At 40.5% G+C, this 20447-nt stretch overlaps 1 non-coding gene across 1 annotated transcript; it reads left to right on the forward strand.

Annotated features, from left to right (window-relative positions):
* Positions 1-19724: 19724 nt before the first annotated feature.
* Positions 19725-19831, forward strand: LOC141609871 (small nucleolar RNA R71). Its single transcript, XR_012527779.1, has one exon. It is a non-coding gene; the product is annotated as a small nucleolar RNA R71 (small nucleolar RNA).
* The last annotated feature ends 616 nt before the right edge of the window (positions 19832-20447 follow it).

Below are 20447 nucleotides of genomic sequence, written 5' to 3' on the forward strand. Positions count from 1 at the left end.
TGGTGGATGATCAGCGTTGTTTATCTTGTTTGTCTTATTTGATTATACAGTTCTGACCCCGTGTTATGTTTTTAAAACTGTGGTGATCCATTCGGGGATGGTGAGCAGTTGGCTTAGAAGGTGCAGTTGGTCTGTTGCTACTGGGCATGGAGGGAGTCGAGTTGTCACGCTTCTGGTCTCGATATGCAGAGATATGAGTAATAGTGTAGTCTTTGTCATGTAGGGTAATATCCGTATAAAACCCTTTCTTTATAGGATTATAACGCAAAATTTATATGTAGTTTATAGTCATAAAACGAAAATAACAAGGAAACGATAAAGATTAGAAATAACCTTCGGTCCTAGTGCAAAAGGCAATGAGAGATCAAAGCAGACCTCCTCCTAAACGATGCACCCAAGATAGTCCGAGATATGCCCTTGTGCTAGAGAGAATCCCCTAATTGCCTTGCAATATCGAGGGGATTGTTTTGTGAGTTTGTGTTGGATGAGAGATCCGGGATTCGGGAGGCACAATTCCCAAAACCCTAATAATTTTTAGCAAATGAATTGTTAGGTTAGACAAGAGGAGAAGCTCTCCTTCTGTCTATGTAGTGCTCGGCCAAACCGAGTGAGTAAGAGAGAAATGGGCTTTTCATTTCCTCTTCACTTAAACTCGTGATCCGGTCCATAGCTCGCTAAGTGTATACGACGCGGTTTCATTATAAACTGTTATCGGTTATCGGAAATTAAGGCATCAACTAATAATGCGGGTTAGTTGAATTATTAATACATGTCCGACAAAACAGTATTGTATAATTATATTCAATATACATTTAATTAAATATAAAACGCTTATATTTAATTTTGCGAATTAATCAAGTTAATTCGCTTTAGCCCATGATATTTAATCCGTATTAAATATAATATCTCAACATCACATTTTGACTAATTATTAGTCAAATAACTCGAATAACCGGTTAGTCAAATTTGGCATCTACATGACTGTATTTTCATACCGTCACATCACTCAAACGTATCCTATAGGTGTGACTTTTAGGGACCAGTTGATCACCGCCATCTGTATGACAATAACGTCAAACTTATCTAGCAAGCCAACCGTTATTGATAAACGTGGATCAACTGATTATGATACAAAAGTATACCCTTTTGATCCTTATAGAGATTTATAAGTCCTTGCACTAACTGTTAAGGACACCAACCCCAACAAGCTCCCACTTGTCCGTACAAGTGTATGTGCAATGACGTTATCCGCACTAACTGGAGGACACAAGCTCCAACAAACTCCCACTTGTCCGTACAAGTGTATGTGCGATAACCGATTCTCATATTCATTTAAAATTTCTCCCACTCAATGTAAAACAATTTGCAGATCTGGATCCACAAAGGTCGTATTTTACAATCGATCTGGATCTAGAGTGGTTTCCCCGACTAGAGAGTAACTTAACCGATAAAACGAATCCGTATCCGAGCATGGCCATGCATTTCGATTCTGACTCCTCGAGTGGCCCTGAGAAATATCGAGTACCTGATAAAGGCTGAATATTTCCTTCAACTCGAACTCCTTCTGATCTAAGCACAGCATGAAATGACCCAGAAACAATCTACTTGGCCCCCTGTTACGGATGACCGTGAGAAAGAAACCAAAGTCACCCAAAATCTGCCTTAGTCTCAAGAGACAGTCGATAGTCAAAAGAATCGACTCTTAGGATCATTATGGAGGTCTTATCCACGACCGGGCACCGAATGTTGTAAAACATTTAGGACTCCATGTCGATGTCACAATTGTGTCCTACGAAATATCCGTATAAATCGCCTCTGTGATTGGTCAGTCAACCTGTTGACTTATGGCTAGTTGAACCCACCATCAACCAACGTCACAAAATAATTGCCAGAGTTATCAGCTCATGTGGGCAATTAAGGACTGAAAAATATAATGTTCGTTCAGTTCACTTTGTGGTGTTCAAAATTTGTCGTACAAATCCACATGAAAAACAAAATATATATATAAAATATCAAAACGATGATGTCGTATAGAGTACAAAAGGGAATGAATCTAATCCATAAAAGAGTACTACAACTTAGGAACACGTTTAATTCCCATGGAATTAACATGCCCTTCATGCTTATCTTGTCGTAATGCTTTAGTGAGAGGATCTCGATGTTATCATCGGTGGCAATCTTGTCTATCACTACTTCCTTTTGCTCCACGTAATCTCGGATTAGATGAGCTTTCCGTTGTACATGTCTAGACTTGTTGCTAGACTTTGGCTCCTTAGCTTGGAAGATGGCACCACTATTGTCGCAATAGATGGTGATCGGGTCATTCGAACTAGGCACTACGATAGCCCATGTAAGAATTGACGCATCCATATCGCTTCCTTTGTAGCTTCGGACGCGGCATAGTACTCGGACTCGGTCGTAGAATCTCTTGTAACATTTGTTTCGAACTCTTCCAGTGATCAGCAGCGCCATTAAGAGTAAAAACGAATCCAGACTGAGATTTCGAGTCATCACGATCCGTTTGGAAGCTAGCATCTGCGTAACCGGTTGCGCATAGCTTTTGTTCGCCTCCATAAGTCAATGCCCAATCTTTAGTCCTCCGTAGGTACTTAAGAATGTTCTTGACAGCCAACCAATGTGGTTCACCTGGATGCTGTTGGAATCGACTTGTCATACTCAATGCATATGCCACGTCCGGACGTGTGCATATCATGGCATACATGATAGATCCTATTGCCGAGGCATAAGGTATCCGTGCCATGCGCTCTTTTTCTTCCGGTGTCTCTGGTGCCTGAGACTTGCTCAAATGCACCCCTGGAGACATAGGAAGGAACCCCTTCTTGGAGTTAGTCATGCTGAATCTCTCTAGGACTTTGTCTATGTAAGACTCCCGATCGAGAGATAGCATCCGTCGTGATCTATCTCGATAGATACGGATGCCTAGAATTCTTTGTGCCTCTCCCAGATCTTTCATCCGGAAATGGTTTTTCAACCATACTTTCACCGAAGTTAAGAGAGGTATGTCATTCCCAATCAGGAGTATGTCGTCAACATACAATATTAGGAAGACAATCTTGCTCCCACTCGACTTGATATATAGACATGGTTCCTCGACCGATCGAGTAAATCCATTTTCTTTTATCACTTGGTCGAAGCGATGATTCCAACTCCTTGATGCTTGCTTAAGTCCATAAATGGAACGCTTAAGCTTGCACACTTTCTTAGGATGTTCTGGATCGATGAAACCTTCGGGTTGTACCATGTACAACTCTTCCTCCAAAAAACCGTTTAAGAAGGCGGTTTTCACGTCCATTTGCCAAATTTCATAGTCATGAAAAGCGGCAATCGCTAAGATAATCCGAATGGAACGCAGAATGACTACGGGTGCAAAAATCTCATCGTAGTGCAAACCTGGCACTTGGGTGAAACCTTTAGCAACTAGTCGTGCTTTGTAGATATCTTGTTGACCTTCCACAGAATGCTTTATCTTGTAAAGCCATTTGCATTGAAGGGGACGAACCTTAGGAGGTAAGTCAACAAGATCCCACACGTTGTTCTCATACATGGAGTCCATCTCGGATTGCATGGCCTCAAGCCATAGCTTTGAGTCGAATCGGGTCATGGCACCTTTATAGGTTGCGGGTTCACTACTCGTTAAGAGTAGAATGTCATCTATGTCATGTTCCTCGACCAGACCAATGTATCTGTCCGGAGGAATAGAGACTCTTCCCGACCTCCTAGGTTCCTCAGGAATGTTAACCGCAGCCGGGATTGAAGGAATAGGTTCCTCCAATAGTTGCTCGGTATTTGGTTCTGGAATCTCCGACAGGTCGAAGGTTCTATCACTCTTTGCATTCTCGAGAAATTCCTTCTCTAAGAATGTCGCACTAGCCGCGACAAAAACACGTTGTTCGGTTGGCGAATAGAAGTAATGACCACGTGTTCCTTTAGGATAACCTATAAAGTATGTCTTGACCGATCGCGGGCCGAGCTTATCTTCATGTCTCCACTTGACATAAGCCTCGCAGCCCCCAAACCCGTATAAAGGACAAGTTAGGGACCGTTCCCTTCCATAGTTCATATGGAGTCTTGTCAACACTTTAGACGGACTTGGTTAAGTATTAGAGCAAATGACAAAAAGCATAACCCCACAACGAGTCGTGCAACACCGTGTGACTCATCATGGATCGAACCATATCAAGTAGTGTTCGATTTCTCCGTTCGGACACACCATTCAGCCGAGGTGTTCCAGGTGGAGTTAACGTAGGGCGATCCCACGGTCTTTAAGGTGTTGATCAAACTCGTGAGAAAGATACTCGCCACCACGATCTGAACGTAGTGTTTTTATCTTTCTACCAAGTAGGTTCTGTACCCTATTTTGGTATTCTTTGAATTTCTCAAAGGATTCACTTTTGTGCTTCATTAAGTAGACATAGCCATATCTACTTAAATCATCCGTGAAAGTGATGAAATACCTATAGCCTTCTCGTGCGGTGATTGACATAGGACCACATACATCCGTGTGTATGAGCCCTAATAGGTCAGCAGCGCGCATTCCAACACCTTTGAAGGAAATACGAGTCATCTTACCGATGAGACATGATTCACACGTGCCAAATGATTGAAAATCAAAGGCCGAGATAGCTCCATTTTTAATGAGTGTTTTACGCGTTCTCATTAATGTGTCCCATACGGCCGTGCCATAGATACGTTTGATCTTTGTCACCAACCTTTAACTTTTTATTCATTACGTGTAATATTTCGGTCGTCTGATCTAAAACATAAATTCCGTTCATGGAGACCGCCTTGCCATAAATCATATCGTGTAAAGAGAAAATGCAAGCATTATTTTCTATTACAAATGAAAAACCAATTTTGTCAAGTGCGTAAAACTGAAATAATGTTTTTCGAAAGACTAGGAACATAATAGCATCATATAATGACAACTCAAATCCGCTAGGAAGTCGGATCACATATGTCCCCTTTGAGATGGCGCCACTCTTGCTCCATTCCCAACACGCAGTCCACCTCACCCTTTACGAGGGGTTCGATGTTTCGGAGCCCCCGCACATGATTACACAGATGAGAACCACAACCAGGATCAAGTACCCAAGTTCCGTAACTTGCGTGGTTAATCTCAATCATATGAATAAAAGTAGAAGAGAGAGAAGACATACCAACGGGTTTAACACGACCGCCTTTAAGTCCTCATGATAAACAGGACATGTACGCCTCCAATGCCCAGTCTTGTGGCAATGATGGCACTCCATGTTTTCATTCTTGCTCTTTGTCGTGCCCGATGAGGTGCTCGACTCACCAGCCCACTCTTACCCGAACCCGACTTCTTAAACTTCGGTTTGCCTCTCTTTGCTAGGCCCGGCTGAACTTTGCCCTTACCCTTACCCTTGTTTGACACAACGAGAACATCCTGTTTCATGCTCCCACTGAACTTCATGTCCTTCTCGGTGCATACGAGAAGGGTGTGCGATTCGTGGGGACTTTTCTTCAAATCATTCATATAGTAATTCGCTCTAAATTGCGAAAAACCATCGTGGAGTGAGTGAAGCATGCGGTCAATAACAATGTTCTCGCTGATCTTACAATCAAAGGTCTCCAGCTTCTCGACATTCTCAATCATGCTGAGAATGTGTGGGCTAACCGGTTGGCCCTTCTGGAGTCTCGCATCAAAGAAGCGAGTGGTATGCTCATAGGTCACGATTCTCGGTGCTTTCGAGAATTCCTTGGTGAGCGTGGTGAAAATCTTGTTTGCACCTTGGGCTATGAAGCGTTTCTGCAAATTGGGTTCCATTGCAAAAATGAGTACGTTTTTAATCGCACCCGCTTCCAAGGCGAAATCGTTATACTTGTCGATCTCGTTAACTCCGGCCGTGGGGCCTGGTGTGACGGCATGGGCTCAAGCGAAATCCGAGCTTCCGTCGCCGGCGGCGGCATTCCGTAATGCCGCCTCCCGCCTCTCGGTTGGATCCATCATTCTTCGATCGAGTAGACCGATTCATCCGATTCATGAAGATCCGAAGCCGGGACTCACGGTCCAATGTGGCACTTGGCATTGGGTTATCAAGAGAACCACCATTTGTTATTTGCAGTTTAAAAATTCGTGATCTACACTGAAAAAGAAAGAAAAACAAAACGAAATAAGCAACTCATCGAGGTGATTTAAGTCTATTTTAAAATTCATTTTAACGTGTAGACTCAATGCACTTGCATAATTGATCTCCCTCAAGAATGATACAAGTGATCCCAAGACTCAATTTCTGTAAATTGATAAGCCAACTGTTTAGCTAATTCTTCTGGAAGAACTCTTGGTCGATAGATTTCCGTAAATCCTATCTATAGTCCACCATCGTCACAGGATCGTACGAGTGACAATAGTGTTGAGATAAAATAGGTCAATCGGTTCCAACTTACCCGACGTAGAAGGGGTCATATTATGCCTACCGACGAAGAAGGGACTCATTGGAGTTTGACCTATAAAGACTAGTCTCAATTTTTGTTTATACGAGGAAGATCCCATCAACTAAATTATAATTCATATTAAGTGAACGGATAACTAGCGTTTGCGTGAATGAATTAATTTGGGTGATGGCTTAAAAACGTGTGACATGCGAATGTCAAAGAAAACTAACTCGTGACCTCTATATGTGTCAGTTTTCATGCAATTATTAGGTGGTTTGGTTTTTAGGCGGAATATGATGCATACTATCGTTACAATAAAATAAATAAATGAATGCAATACGTAAATAAAATTTCCTAGTGTGGCCTATCCTAGTAAAAAGAACAAAATACAACTTTGGAATCCACCGTTGGACCCGAAAAGCTTGTCTTGGTGTTCCATCTTTGTCCATGTAGCGGGAGTGAGCATCCGGTCTCCATCTTTAGTCTTCTCAAAAATTACAATTTAAAATTTACAAATATAAACCTATTTACATTCTAAATAAAAACTGTAATTAAAAGAAATAAAATGGAGATACGAGATCTCAAAATACAACCAAGACCGTGTTCCATCATTACGGTAACACGTTCTACTAAGGCCACACTAAGTTACAACTGTTTGCAAAATAATTAAATACGTAATTAAAAGGCATTCAAAACATTCAAAATATAAACAAGAACGATAAATTAAAATGCATCAACTAAAAATTAAATATATTCGTGACATAATTCCGTAATTATGTTAAATTTTTATCCAAACCACCAAAGATAATTAAAATTACATGACAAAACCGCTTTAGTCAAGTTAATTTTAATCCGAGATAATCCGTTACAATAAATCGTTTTAAAGTAACTTTAATTTACGTGGGTGAACCGTTTCACTAACAAGCGAGAGCATAAAAACCGTTTTATGCATTAAAAGGGGGCCGAAAAAAAAAACAGAAAAATTTTTTTTTTTTCTTCTGTACTGCTGTACGTGAACAGTACCAGTGGCCAAAAAAAAAAAATTTTTTTTTTTTATTGAATGCTGAAAAGCCGAGAGCCTTTAAGGCCAAAAAAAAAAATCGGCTAAAACCGAGAGCAACAAGAGTTCAAACAAAACGGTTTGAAGAAAAAAAAACACAATTGCAATTTTAATCTAATCCGTATAGAAATCAAATTACAATTGTTAATCTTCAACATATTGCAATAATTATCGGTTAAAATTACAACATGTGAAGAACGATTGAAAACAAGAGATCGATTGATCTAACAAAATTTTGTGGCACGCATAACGATGCAAAAAAAACACAAAACAGGCCGTGTAAAAAGAAGGCCACACGGTTTTCTAAAAAAAATTAGCCACACGAAATTTTATTCAATCATTTTGATCGATCTTTAACATATTGCAATGAATATCGATTACAATACAATATGCAAAGATCGAAAAAGAACACGAAACAAAAGACAAACATCACCGTGTAAACTTGACACGGATCCCAAGGCACAAAGCAACAAAAAAAAACGCAGCAAAAACAAAAAATTCTGCCGAGTAAAAAAAATTGAGCCGTGACATTTTTTTTTAACCAAAAATTATCGATTCAACAATCGTTTGATGAAAAACACATATAAAAATTTACGTGGCCTCGTTCTGATACCACTTGTAGGGTAATATCCGTATAAAACCCTTTCTTTATAGGATTATAACGCAAAATTTATATGTAGTTTATAGTCATAAAACGAAAATAACAAGGAAACGATAAAGATTAGAAATAACCTTCGGTCCTAGTGCAAAAGGCAATGAGAGATCAAAGCAGACCTCCTCCTAAACGATGCACCCAAGATAGTCCGAGATATGCCCTTGTGCTAGAGAGAATCCCCTAATTGCCTTGCAATATCGAGGGGATTGTTTTGTGAGTTTGTGTTGGATGAGAGATCCGGGATTCGGGAGGCACAATTCCCAAAACCCTAATAATTTTTAGCAAATGAATTGTTAGGTTAGACAAGAGGAGAAGCTCTCCTTTTGTCTATGTAGTGCTCGGCCAAACCGAGTGAGTAAGAGAGAAATGGGCTTTTCATTTCCTCTTCACTTAAACTCGTGATCCGGTCCATAGCTCGCTAAGTGTATACGACGCGGTTTCATTATAAACTGTTATCGGTTATCGGAAATTAAGGCATCAACTAATAATGCGGGTTAGTTGAATTATTAATACATGTCCGACAAAACAGTATTGTATAATTATATTCAATATACATTTAATTAAATATAAAACGCTTATATTTAATTTTGCGAATTAACTGGTTAATTCGCCTTTAGCCCATGATATTTAATCCGTATTAAATATAATATCTCAACATCACATTTTGACTAATTATTAGTCAAATAACTCAGACTAACTGGTTAGTCAAATTTGGCATCTACATGACTGTATTTTCATACCGTCACATCACTCAAACGTATCCTATAGGTGTGACTTTTAGGGACCAGTTGATCACCGCCATCTGTATGACAATAACGTCAAACTTATCTAGCAAGCCAACCGTTATTGATAAACGTGGATCAACTGATTATGATACAAAAGTATACCCTTTTGATCCTTATAGAGATTTATAAGTCCTTGCACTAACTGTTAAGGACACCAACCCCAACAAGCTCCCACTTGTCCGTACAAGTGTATGTGCAATGACGTTATCCGCACTAACTGGAGGACACAAGCTCCAACATGTCATTCTTATAATCGGTTGTGTATATGGTTGTAAAGAGTACTTAAATATATATTATAAATGTTCTTTTATTGTCAATTTGATCTACTACCTCGGGTAACCAAGATGGTAACACCTTCATATACTGGAATGGTCCTTGGTAAGGCCTCCCGGTGTACGGGGGTGTTACATTTCTGGTTCACTAGGTCAATTATATGGGGTCTCTTAATCAATTGCTAGGTCTATCAAGTTATCTAAGGTCACAAGATTGATTAATTCTGTTTATGTCCTTTAGATCGATTCTAACATGCAATCGCTATAATTAGATACAATCTATTTGATTATCGCAGCCTATATTAATTATAACCCTGTCGGTGAAAGGACTAATTCGCTACACTAATTAACAACTCGGGCCTAAGTTAATTAACTAGAAGAAGAACAATAATCAAACGATAACTTTTACGATATTACTAGCAATCAATTAATAATCCCCTTTCTAATTTACCTAGATCCCCTTCATCCTAGATGAGGAATTTAGCTACTCATAACTAATGTAACAATAGCAATCATGATAATTGAAGACATAATTAACAATATGAAATAAGAACAATTAATTAAGAGCATAAACTGGAATGAATAGTTATTGAGGAATGATTAATACCGTAGCAACAAGGAAAGATTAAGAACTGGAATTCTAAGCTAGAGAGTTTTCAGCCGTTCTAAGCAAAATAAAGCATACCCTAATAATAACATACGAGTTTAGAATTTATAATACAAAATAACTGTTTTAGGAAAATCCGGAAATAAATCTGCCAGAGAGGTTCCTCGATCGAGCCTAGCAGGACTCGATCGAGGACGATTACTCGATCGAGCCTCAGGGGACTCGATCGAGGAACCAACTTCACAGGTTGATTTCTTCTTTCCTTCACTTCTAGCCTTCAAGCTACCTCGTTCCTCATGCCATGCTCCGTGTATTCCACTATGCCATATCCGCTATGCTCATCTTAGCTCGATTATCCTCGTAATGCGTCATTTCTGTATTAAAACATAAAATAGCGGCAGTATCGACAATTCACTATAAAAGCGCATATAAAAGACATAAAGGCACGAAAACGGTACATAAAATGGTATGAAAGGAGTTATAAAAGTATATATAAAAGTGGTGTATCAAACTCCCCCAAACCAAACCTTTGCTTGTCCTCAAGCAAAGCAATCAAACCACACAAAAGACTAAGAAACACATGGTGAATGAATAACTCAGAGCAAATGTCTAGGTACATACAAATCCCAGCTAACCATATCTATAACAAAGCAATGACCAAAAAGTGTACCAATAAAACAAATCCAAAGGTACGGGCAATAGATTAACGCAGCTCAACTCAAGATGTAACATGATACCGAGACTCAGCCAAATGCTTTTCAACCTTGCAAGACAATTCTGTTGGATTCTCGCGGTTTCACTCATGAACTCATAAGGGGTGAGATATATGTAAGATAGAAAAAAATAAAGATACTCACTCAACTTATGAAACATGCATGCAATCTAATGTGATAGTAATTTCTCCAACTAACGCGCACTCACAACATAGACAAAGTACATGTATCAAGGACAAAATGGTGGTAAAGAGGCATGGGTATAGAAGTGGCTTGTGCAAAAGCATGTATGGATATGTGAGGCTAAGAAGGTAGTCGCAGCGCTAGACCAATAGCCAAATCTAATAATAAACAATACAACCATTCAACTAGAGAAATCATCTCAACTTTGACAACATATGAGAGAATGAAAAGACTCTCCAAAAGTGCATTAGACTCTAGTAATTACCACTCATGATCTCCTAACAAAACTCGATGAAGCAATTTTTTTTTCTTTTTCTTCCTCTTTTTTTTTTTTTTTTTTGCTTCATAATATTTTTTTTTCAACATAGGAGATCACACAATTGCTTATAAAAATAAAAGCTACTACCCACATGACATATAAGTCCCAACCCAACCAAAGTAGCTAAAATAATATAAGACCCAAGCAACTACGACTGTCCTGAAAAGGTAGTCAAATTCTGGAATGTAGCTAAGAAATGGGATATGAGATGGCTACATGGTTCAAACGGGCTAACAAAACAGGGTAATGTATGGCATATTTGAACAATAAGAACTGTCTTTCCTCATGCACTCAATCATATGAATGCGCAAAAAGCTAAGAAACTAATGTCACGATTATGCAGTTTGATATTACATATTCCACAAGGAGACCACATTCTTCAGCCTGAATAACAAATAAGACCGGTTTATTAATGTTCCCGGCCTAGGAAGCTCTAAAGACCTCAGAAATTTAAGTGGTTTACCAACAAAATATAGTCAAATTTACTCGGCATAAGGCATATTGTGACGATCAAGACTTGAGTTAAGAGCTTTGTTTATCATAGCTAATAGGTCAAAACAATGTACATGGATAGCTAAACGGGATTCAAATACAAAGACAAAGCAAATTATCAACATGGCTAATCAATTCACCAAGACTCGACTCTAAATAATAAAAACATGTTTTTATATTTTATAAAAATTTTAATTTTTATGGATTTTTGTTTTTATAACACACAGAACGATAAATAAACACACAACAGAAATAAATACTCTCCCCCAAACCTAAATGTCACAGTGTCCCCATTGTGACGCCTACAGCATAGCAATCACACAGAAAATCCACCAACCTATGGGACACTACTAACACAGGGAAGAAGGGAAAATAAGAAATGCAATAAAATAAATAAAAACAAAGAAAGATAATACCAGCTGTGTAGCAACGTCTCCCCCAAACCAGCTGGAAAAGTGAGGGAGGTGGTGACCAGCTGTCACTACTGTGCACCACCATCATCATCATCAAGATCGGCTTCATCAAAGCCATCAATCTCTGCATACATGGCCAACAGCTTAGGGTCCGGAACTCGACCCCCATGGCCTCTAGCACGGCCACCTCGTCGACCACGGCCTCTAGAATGGCCACCACCAGGAAAAGCTGCTGCAGCAGAAGTAGAAGCTGCAAACTGACCAAACTGCCCTCGCTGCGATAAAGGAACACCCATATCCTCTGGAAAGACACTGGTAGGCTGGTGAGGGCGAACAGGAGTGTAAAAGGGACGGCCCAGAGCACCATACTCAGTACTAAACTGCCTAAACTCAGCAGGGGTGACACCGTAAAGGTGGAAAACACGGCTATCGTCACCAGCTGTGGTGTAGTAGCTCGTAGAAGTGCCCGTGTATTGCCCCCCCCCCCCCCCCCTCCCGCAGTAAGATTAACAGCCTCCATCTACTCCCACAAACGCCGCTCAGTCAAAGCGGTGTTTACGCCTTCATGGAACCTCACCTCTCTCGCAAGGACCGGGTCAAAATGATAACCATGGGAAGGAAAGGATGTAGGAGGAGGGGGAGGAGGAGTGGGCTAGAAAGAACCAGGCAAGTGAGTGGTAGGCTGACGACGTCTCCGATGCCCACCAGTGGTAGTAGTAGTACTAGAGCTAGGAAAAGTAACCAGAAGCTCCTCAGGAATGAGATAGGTGAGTGGGGCAGGTCTCACTCGGGCTGTACTCTTCTCAAGAGGCGGAATGGCCGGTAATCGATCATTCCAATAATGATCCTTCCAATAATGATCCTTCCCGCCCCGAATGTCAATGTAAGAGATGTCATAATGGAGGTGGTCATCATCTACTAATGGCTCATGGTCATCCATCGGCTCATAAGGGTCATTCCCCTCAAAATCACACAAGACTCTAGCAATTCTAGTATTGATAGCACCGCAATCTAAATCAGCATACCGCCCAGTCATGCGGTCAAAGGCCTGGCAAACGAGTGCAGGGGGAGAAAACTGAAAAGTAGCTTCCTGAAACGGGTTGAGGTAGCTAGCTAATATCAAGACCTCCAAAGAAGAGGCCTTGCTCCTATCATGTCTCCCATAAAGCAAATAACTCAGATACCGTAAGAAAAGCCGAAGACAAACATGCTGAACATCAAGTAAAGACATACTACTCACGTCTGCGTCCGCATAACCCGTAAACAATGGAAAGAATCGGACTGCAGACATCCCAGAACCATTATACAAATCACCCTCGGTATGCTTATCAATTCCCAAAATTTCAGAAAGACGGTCAAAAGTCAAAGACCGCTCCTCATTAAGCAATCTAAAGCGGATAAGATGGTCTGATGGAAAGTAAGCATATGAACTCAAAAATTCAAGGGTCAAGGCACGATATGATAACTCGTGCAACAGAAAGAAGCCCTGCAAACCAATTTCGACAAACATACCAAACATAATCTCATCAATCTTTAAAGTACGCAAGATTTTCCGATCCACACACCGAGTGGCATTCATAGTTTTAGACATCAAGAACTCGAACTTATCTCGCTGCTCTTTGTCACGAAACTCGATAAAAGGGAATTCGTCGATCGTTGATAACTCATCTTCCTCCTCGGAAGACTCTACCACCTCCGGCTGACGAACGGGAGTGCGCCTCTCCCGTGGCCTTTTATTACCTTGCCCACTAGTCAACATTACCTGCAAAGAATACAAGTATAAAATCACAACCCGACTGTTATAGGAAAACAGTCCCGTTTTCAGCATATACGGGTCGAAGAAATTCGATTTTAGGTCGAAAAACACATAGAAACCATCTAGAAAGTAAGGGAATTGCAATTATATGTCAATTAGTGAAGAATCCAAGCATAAGAACACAATTTCTATCCAATTTAATGCAAAAATCGAACCCGGATTTTGAAGAACCCTAATTCCCAAATTAGCAAATTAGGTATTTAATTCATCAAATAAAGGGCTAATAAGCAAGGAAATAGCAATTGTATATGCACAATGGAAGATTCAAGGCAATAAACACAAGATTTGAGCACAAAAGTTCAGATTTTCGGACCAAAAGAGGCATAAATCGGGACTTACCTTACCAAATATAGCAATGAAAATTTGAAAATAAGCACAATAGATTGATGTAATCACTAAATATGCAACGAAACACAAGATTAATTGGAGATTGAGATGATGAATGTGGATAAATTGAGAGAGAAACGAGAAGAGCAGTCGAAAATAAGCAAACAAGAGTGACGGATTATAGGAAAGATTGGGAAATATTAGAAGCAATTAAAGGAGAAAACCGGCCGGTTCGAAACGCGGAACCCGGTCTATATTGGTGCCTCGATCGAGCCTGGGTAGACTCGATCGAGGAACCAAAATCCCAGCATGTCAACTTTTGTTTTAACACGATTTTAATTATCCACTTGATGCCTCGATCGAGCACGTTGGTGCACTCGATCGAGCACGTTGGTGCCTCGATCGAGCCTGGCTTGACTCGATCGAGGAACCTGCTGGTTGCCTCCTTTTTCGTTGTTGTGATTCCTAGCTTCAAATTCCGTCACATCCTGCACAAAATATCCTTGAAGCATATGAAATTCCCTCCCTCACTTTTCTCAAAACTCGAGAAAACTAATAAAATAATAAAATGACAATTAAATTGAAATCCTAATTACAAAATAATTTTTTACAATTTCCGAGCTGCCTCTCGGTAGCGCTGGTTTAAGCGGTCCCGCACGACCATATTACCTCATAGGTGAGAGGAATCAATGGTAAAGAGGTCAACGGCCTCTATTACCCCAACGTGAGCTCCTTCGTAGTAGATTTTCAATCGTTGCCCATTCACTTTGAAGGTCTCACCTTTGTCAGTTTGCAGTGTAACTGGCCCAAATTTGTTCACATCAACTACAGTGAACGGTCCAGACCATCTACTCCTTATCTTACCTGGAAACAAGCGCAAACGAGAGTTAAATAGTAATACCTTTTCACCGACATGAAATTCTCTTTGCAAAATATGCTTGTCATGCCACTTCTTCGTTTGCTCCTTGTACACTTGAGCAATATCATAGGCATGCAGTCGAAATTCATCGAGCTCATTCATTTGCATCAATCGTTTCTCACCCGCCAGTGAGGGATCCATATTCAGCTCTTTTATGGCCCACATAGCCTTATATTCAAGCTCCACGGGTAAATGGCAAGATTTGCCATAGACTAGACGGTAAGGTGATGCTCCAATCGGTGTCTTGTATGAAGTACGGTAAGCCCATAAGGTGTCATCAAGCTTCCGACTCCAATATTTTCTATTCTTGCTCACTACCTTCTCTAAGATCTATTTCAATTCTCTGTTGGAAACCTCCACTTGTCCACTGGTTTGAGGATGATATGCAAATCCTATGTTGTGTGTAACGCCATATTTCTTCAATAAAGAATTAAGATGACGCTCATTGAAATGCTTGCCTCCATCACTTATCAACGCGTGAGGCACTCCAAACCGTGGAAAGATAATTTTCTGAAACATCTTAACAACAGATTTAGCATCACAAGTGGGAGTGGTAATTGCCTCCACCCATTTAGAAACATAATCTATAGCTACTAATATGTATTGATTCGCATGAGAAGTAGGGAATGGCCCTTGGTAATCAATGCCCCAAACATCAAAAATCTCCACTTCTGAGATTCCAGTTTGAGGCATCTCATGCCTTTGCGAAATATTGCCAGTTCTCTGACACGCATCACAAGAACGGACAAAAGTAGTAGTATCTTTCAAGATAGTAGGCCAATAAAAACTCGATTGCATTACCTTAGCAAATGTCCTAGAAGGACCATGATGACCACCATAGGAAGAAGAGTCACAATGAGAAAGGATGGCATGTACCTCACCCTCTGGAATACATCGTTTGTAGATACCGTCTGCGCACTCCTGGAACAGATATAGATCGTCCCAGAAATATCGCTTCACATCATGCATAAATCTCTTCTTCTGCTGATAAGATAAGTCAAGAGGAAGCATACCTCCTACCAAGTAATTGGCATAATCGGCAAACCATGAAGTATTTGCAGCTACAGCTAGAAGATGGTCATCCGGAAAAGAGTCACCAATGGGCAAAATCTCTCTTCCTGAAAATCTCAATCTGGACAAATGATCTGCAACAACATTCTCAGCACCAGACTTATCACGAATTTCTAAATCAAATTCTTGCAATAGTAAAATCCATCTAATAAGTCATGGTTTAGCCTCTTGTTTAGTTAAAAGATATTTTAAAGTTGCATGGTCAGTATGAACAATAACTTTAGAACCAACAAGATAAGCTCGAAATCTGTCTAAAGAATAGACAACTGCAAGAAGCTCTTTCTCCGTAGTAGCATAGTTAATCTGTGCATCATCAACAGTCTTGCTTGCATAGTAAATGGCAGGTAACACCTTGTCCTTTCTCTGACCCAAAATGGCTCCAACTGCATAGTCACTGGCGTCACACATAATCTCAAAAGGAAGGCTCCAATCCGGTGAGCGGATTATGGGAGCCGAGATAAGAGCTTGTTTAATCCTGTCAAAAGACTTAACACACTCATCAGTAAAGATAAAAGGTGTATCTTTATGAAGAAGCTGAGTTAGAGGTTGAGCAATTTTAGAGAAATCCTTAATAAAGCGGCGATAGAACTCTGCATGACCAAGAAAACTACGCACACTTTTAACATTAACCGGGTATGGGAGTTGCTCAATTACCTCAACCTTAGCTTTGTCCACTTGAATACCCTTACCTGACACCAAGTGACTGAGTACAACCCCTTCAGTAACCATGAAGTGGCACTTCTCCCAATTGAGCACAAGATTTCTCTCCTCACAGCGCTGCAAAACCTTAGTCAAGTTTCTCAAGCAAACATCAAAGTCAGTACCATAAACACTAAAATCATCCATAAAGACTTCCATAATAGACTCTATGTAATCAGAAAATATGGCCATCATAAAACGCTGAAAGGTAGCTGGGGCATTACATAAACCAAAGGGCATCCTCCTATAACAAATACACCATAAGGACATGTGAAAATGGTCTTTTCCTGATCGTCGGGATGAATTGGTATCTGAAAGAAACTGGAGTAGCCATCTAGGTAATAGAAATAGATATGGCATGCTAATCTCTCTAACATTTGATCGATATAAGGAAGTGGGAAATGGTCTTTCTTGGTAGCTACGTTCAACTTCCTATAGTCAATACACATCCTCCACCCTGTAACAAGTCTAGTAGCAATTAATTCATCTTTATCATTCTTTACTACTGTGGTACCTCCCTTCTTGGGTACAACTTGGACAGGACTGGCCCATTTAGAGTCAGATATAGAGTAAATAATGCCAGCATCAAGTAATTTCTGTACCTCTTTTCTTACCACCTCCTGCATTGGAGGATTTAGTCGTCTATGACCTTGTGCACTAGGCTTGTGGCCTTCTTCCAAGTGAATACGATACATGCAAAAGTCAGGACTAATGCCCTGTAAATCATCAATGCTATACCCAATGGCTTTCTTATGAGTTCTCAAAACAATCAACAAAGCAGATAGTTGACCTTCAGTTAGGCTAGCATTGACAATTACTGGGTTCATCTCACAGTCATCAAGAAATTCATATTTAAGATGAGAGGGAAGAGGTTTTAGTTCAGGATTCTTTACCTCAGTTACCTTAGGTGCGATACCCAAACTGTATACCTTTTGATGGGGGCATTCCTCTCCAGTTAGAAGCCTCTCAATCTCATAAACTGCTGGACTCCATAAACCCGTCTGATCAGCTGGATCAGAAATCAGGGCAATCTCCAGAGGATCCATGTCCAAACACACAGAAAGGCACTCATCAATAATAAAGTCGAAAACATCTATACTATGACAAGTTTCTTCTATCATGGGATGTTTTAACGCTTTTTCTAAGTTAAAAACAATAGTATCATCCCCCACAGCTAAAGTCAGTCTCTCTTGCCTAACATCTATAACCGCCGCCACCGTGTGAAGGAATGGTCTTCCTAAGATGATGGGGATTTGTTTGTCCTCAACCATGTCTAAGACAACGAAATCTATGGGAATGAAGAATTTCCCAATTCGAACGGGAACATCCTCCAACATCCCCAGCGGGTGCTTAACAGATCTATCAGCCATCTGTAAAGTCATATTAGTAACTGTCAGCTGACCCATATTTAATTTCTTGCAAATAGAATAAGGCATGATGCTAACGCTAGCTCCTAAATCACAAAGAGCTTTACTAATAGCAAGATGACCAATATGACAAGGGATAGAAAAACTTCCTGGGTCCTTTAATTTAGGTGGTGAATTAATTGGCAACATGGTACTGCACTTCTGAGTGTAAGCAATAGTTTCCACCGCATCAAAGGATCTCTTCCTTGTCAAAATCTCCTTCATAAACTTTGCATAAGCCGGCACTTGAGTAATTAATTCAGTGAAAGGAACACTTACCTGCAAGTTCTTCACGGCCTCCATAAACTTACCAAACTGCTTGTCTAGCTTAGACTTCTTCTGGCGATGAGGAAAAGGTAGTGCTATGGTAATGGGCTCGGCTTGCTTGGCTTTATTATCAACTTTCGAAACACCGTCGGCTGCCAGAAAGGATCCTCGATCGAGCCTTGGTAGGACTCGGTCGAGCACAGAAGTTCCTCGATCGAGCCTGGGTGGACTCGATCGAGGAACCTTAGCAGGTTCGTCTGTTTCGTTCTTATCGCTTTTATCTTCAGCTCGTGTTTCAACTTCGTCAGCTTCTTTTTCATCATCACTAAGCTCTAAATTGCCCAATCCTTTAGTATGCATATAAGGTACCTCATCATCATTAGTGGGCACTTCATTATCATGGCTTTGCAGATCCGGATTTGTATACGTGGTACCGCTTCTTAATTGAATGACATTAGCTTGTTCGTGAGCTTTTTTACCTTGAGGAGGTAGACCTCCGGCCTGTTTTGATGGATTTTGAAGTGCCATCTGAACCACCTGATTATCTAGCATCTTATTATGGGCAATCAGCTCAGAAATTTGAGCCGTCTGCTTTTGCTGCATTGACAAAGTTTGTTGCAAAAGATTGCGCAACTCTGCCATCTCACTATTTGGAGCTTGTTGAGGAGTTTGTTGAGTATTTTGTTGAGGAGGTTGTTGATATTTATTGTTAAACTGTTGACCTCCTTGAAATTGCCTTTGATATCCTCCGTGTGGCTGATTACCACGGTTGTTGGGAGGGATATGTGTGTTCTTTTGCGCTTGTTGTTGTTGTGGGTTTTGCACATTATGACTAGACCATTGAAGGAAAGGATGTTCCTTCGTTCTTTCATTTTAAAAGTTGGAGAAGGGTGTACCTTGTCTGTAAAACTGAAAAGCATTAACCTGCTCCAATGTGCTCAAACACTAAACTGCATTGTGACCGTCTAAAACACATCTAGCACATGACTCCTCTTGTTGTTGACTCATAACATGAACTCTCTCTCTCTCTCTATTACCTAATGATTGGGTAGTCTTCATCTCAGCAAGTTCAGCATTAATAGCCTCTAATTGTGCCACAAGAGAACTATCTCCACCAGTTCCCCGCGTGCTTCCTCTAGGATTTCCATACTTAGCAGTATGAGTGGCAATCTGATAAATTAACTTCCACGCAGTAGCATCATTGGTGTTGTCCTGAAACCTCCCATTTGCTGAGGAATCCAACAAGGCACGATGATCGTCATACAACCCGTTATAAAACTGGTTGCAAAGAAACCACTTTGGGAAACCATGATGGGGAACTGATCGGACCAAATGTTTGAAGCGAATCCAAGCTTCATTCAAATCTTCAGTAGCTCCTTGCTTGAAACTAGTAATTTGACTTCTCAGCGCATTAGTCTTCTGAGGTGGGAAATACCTCATATAGAAAGCAAGAGCTAAAGTATTCCAGTCAGTAATGCCTTCACCCTCCATGTCTAAATCCCTCAACCATTCTGCGGCTCCATCTTTCAGAGAAAATGGAAAAAGCACCTGCTTTATCTGATCTTGTGTCACTCCAGCTGTTAAAGGGATAAAACAACAATAAGTGACAAATTTCTCTATATGTGTCGCAGGATCCTCAGCAGCTGTCCCTCCAAATAAATTTCGTTCCACCAAATTGATGTAAGATAGACGGATTTCAAAAGTTCCATTAGCAGTAGTGGGCAGCTTGAATCCTTGTGGGATGGAAGCCAAGGTAGGCTTGGAGTGACTGGCTAGAGTAGGCATGATGGTAATCTTAGGAGTGGGAATTTCGACAGGAATTTTAAGTTCGGGAACTTCGTCCTCTTCGTAGGACTGATCGGCCGAAAATTCTAAGCTCGCCGTCTCGACGTCAAGTATACTCAAGTCTTCTACTTGACCCACTTCTTACTGAAATTTCCATCTGCAGCGAAAAGTCTTCTCTGGTTCAGGATCAAAAGGAATAATCTCGGACCTAGTCGACCTGGGCATACACGAAACTAGCAAG

This window comes from Silene latifolia, chromosome 10 (assembly GCF_048544455.1).
Source record: "Silene latifolia isolate original U9 population chromosome 10, ASM4854445v1, whole genome shotgun sequence".
NCBI classification, from domain to species: domain Eukaryota; kingdom Viridiplantae; phylum Streptophyta; class Magnoliopsida; order Caryophyllales; family Caryophyllaceae; genus Silene; species Silene latifolia.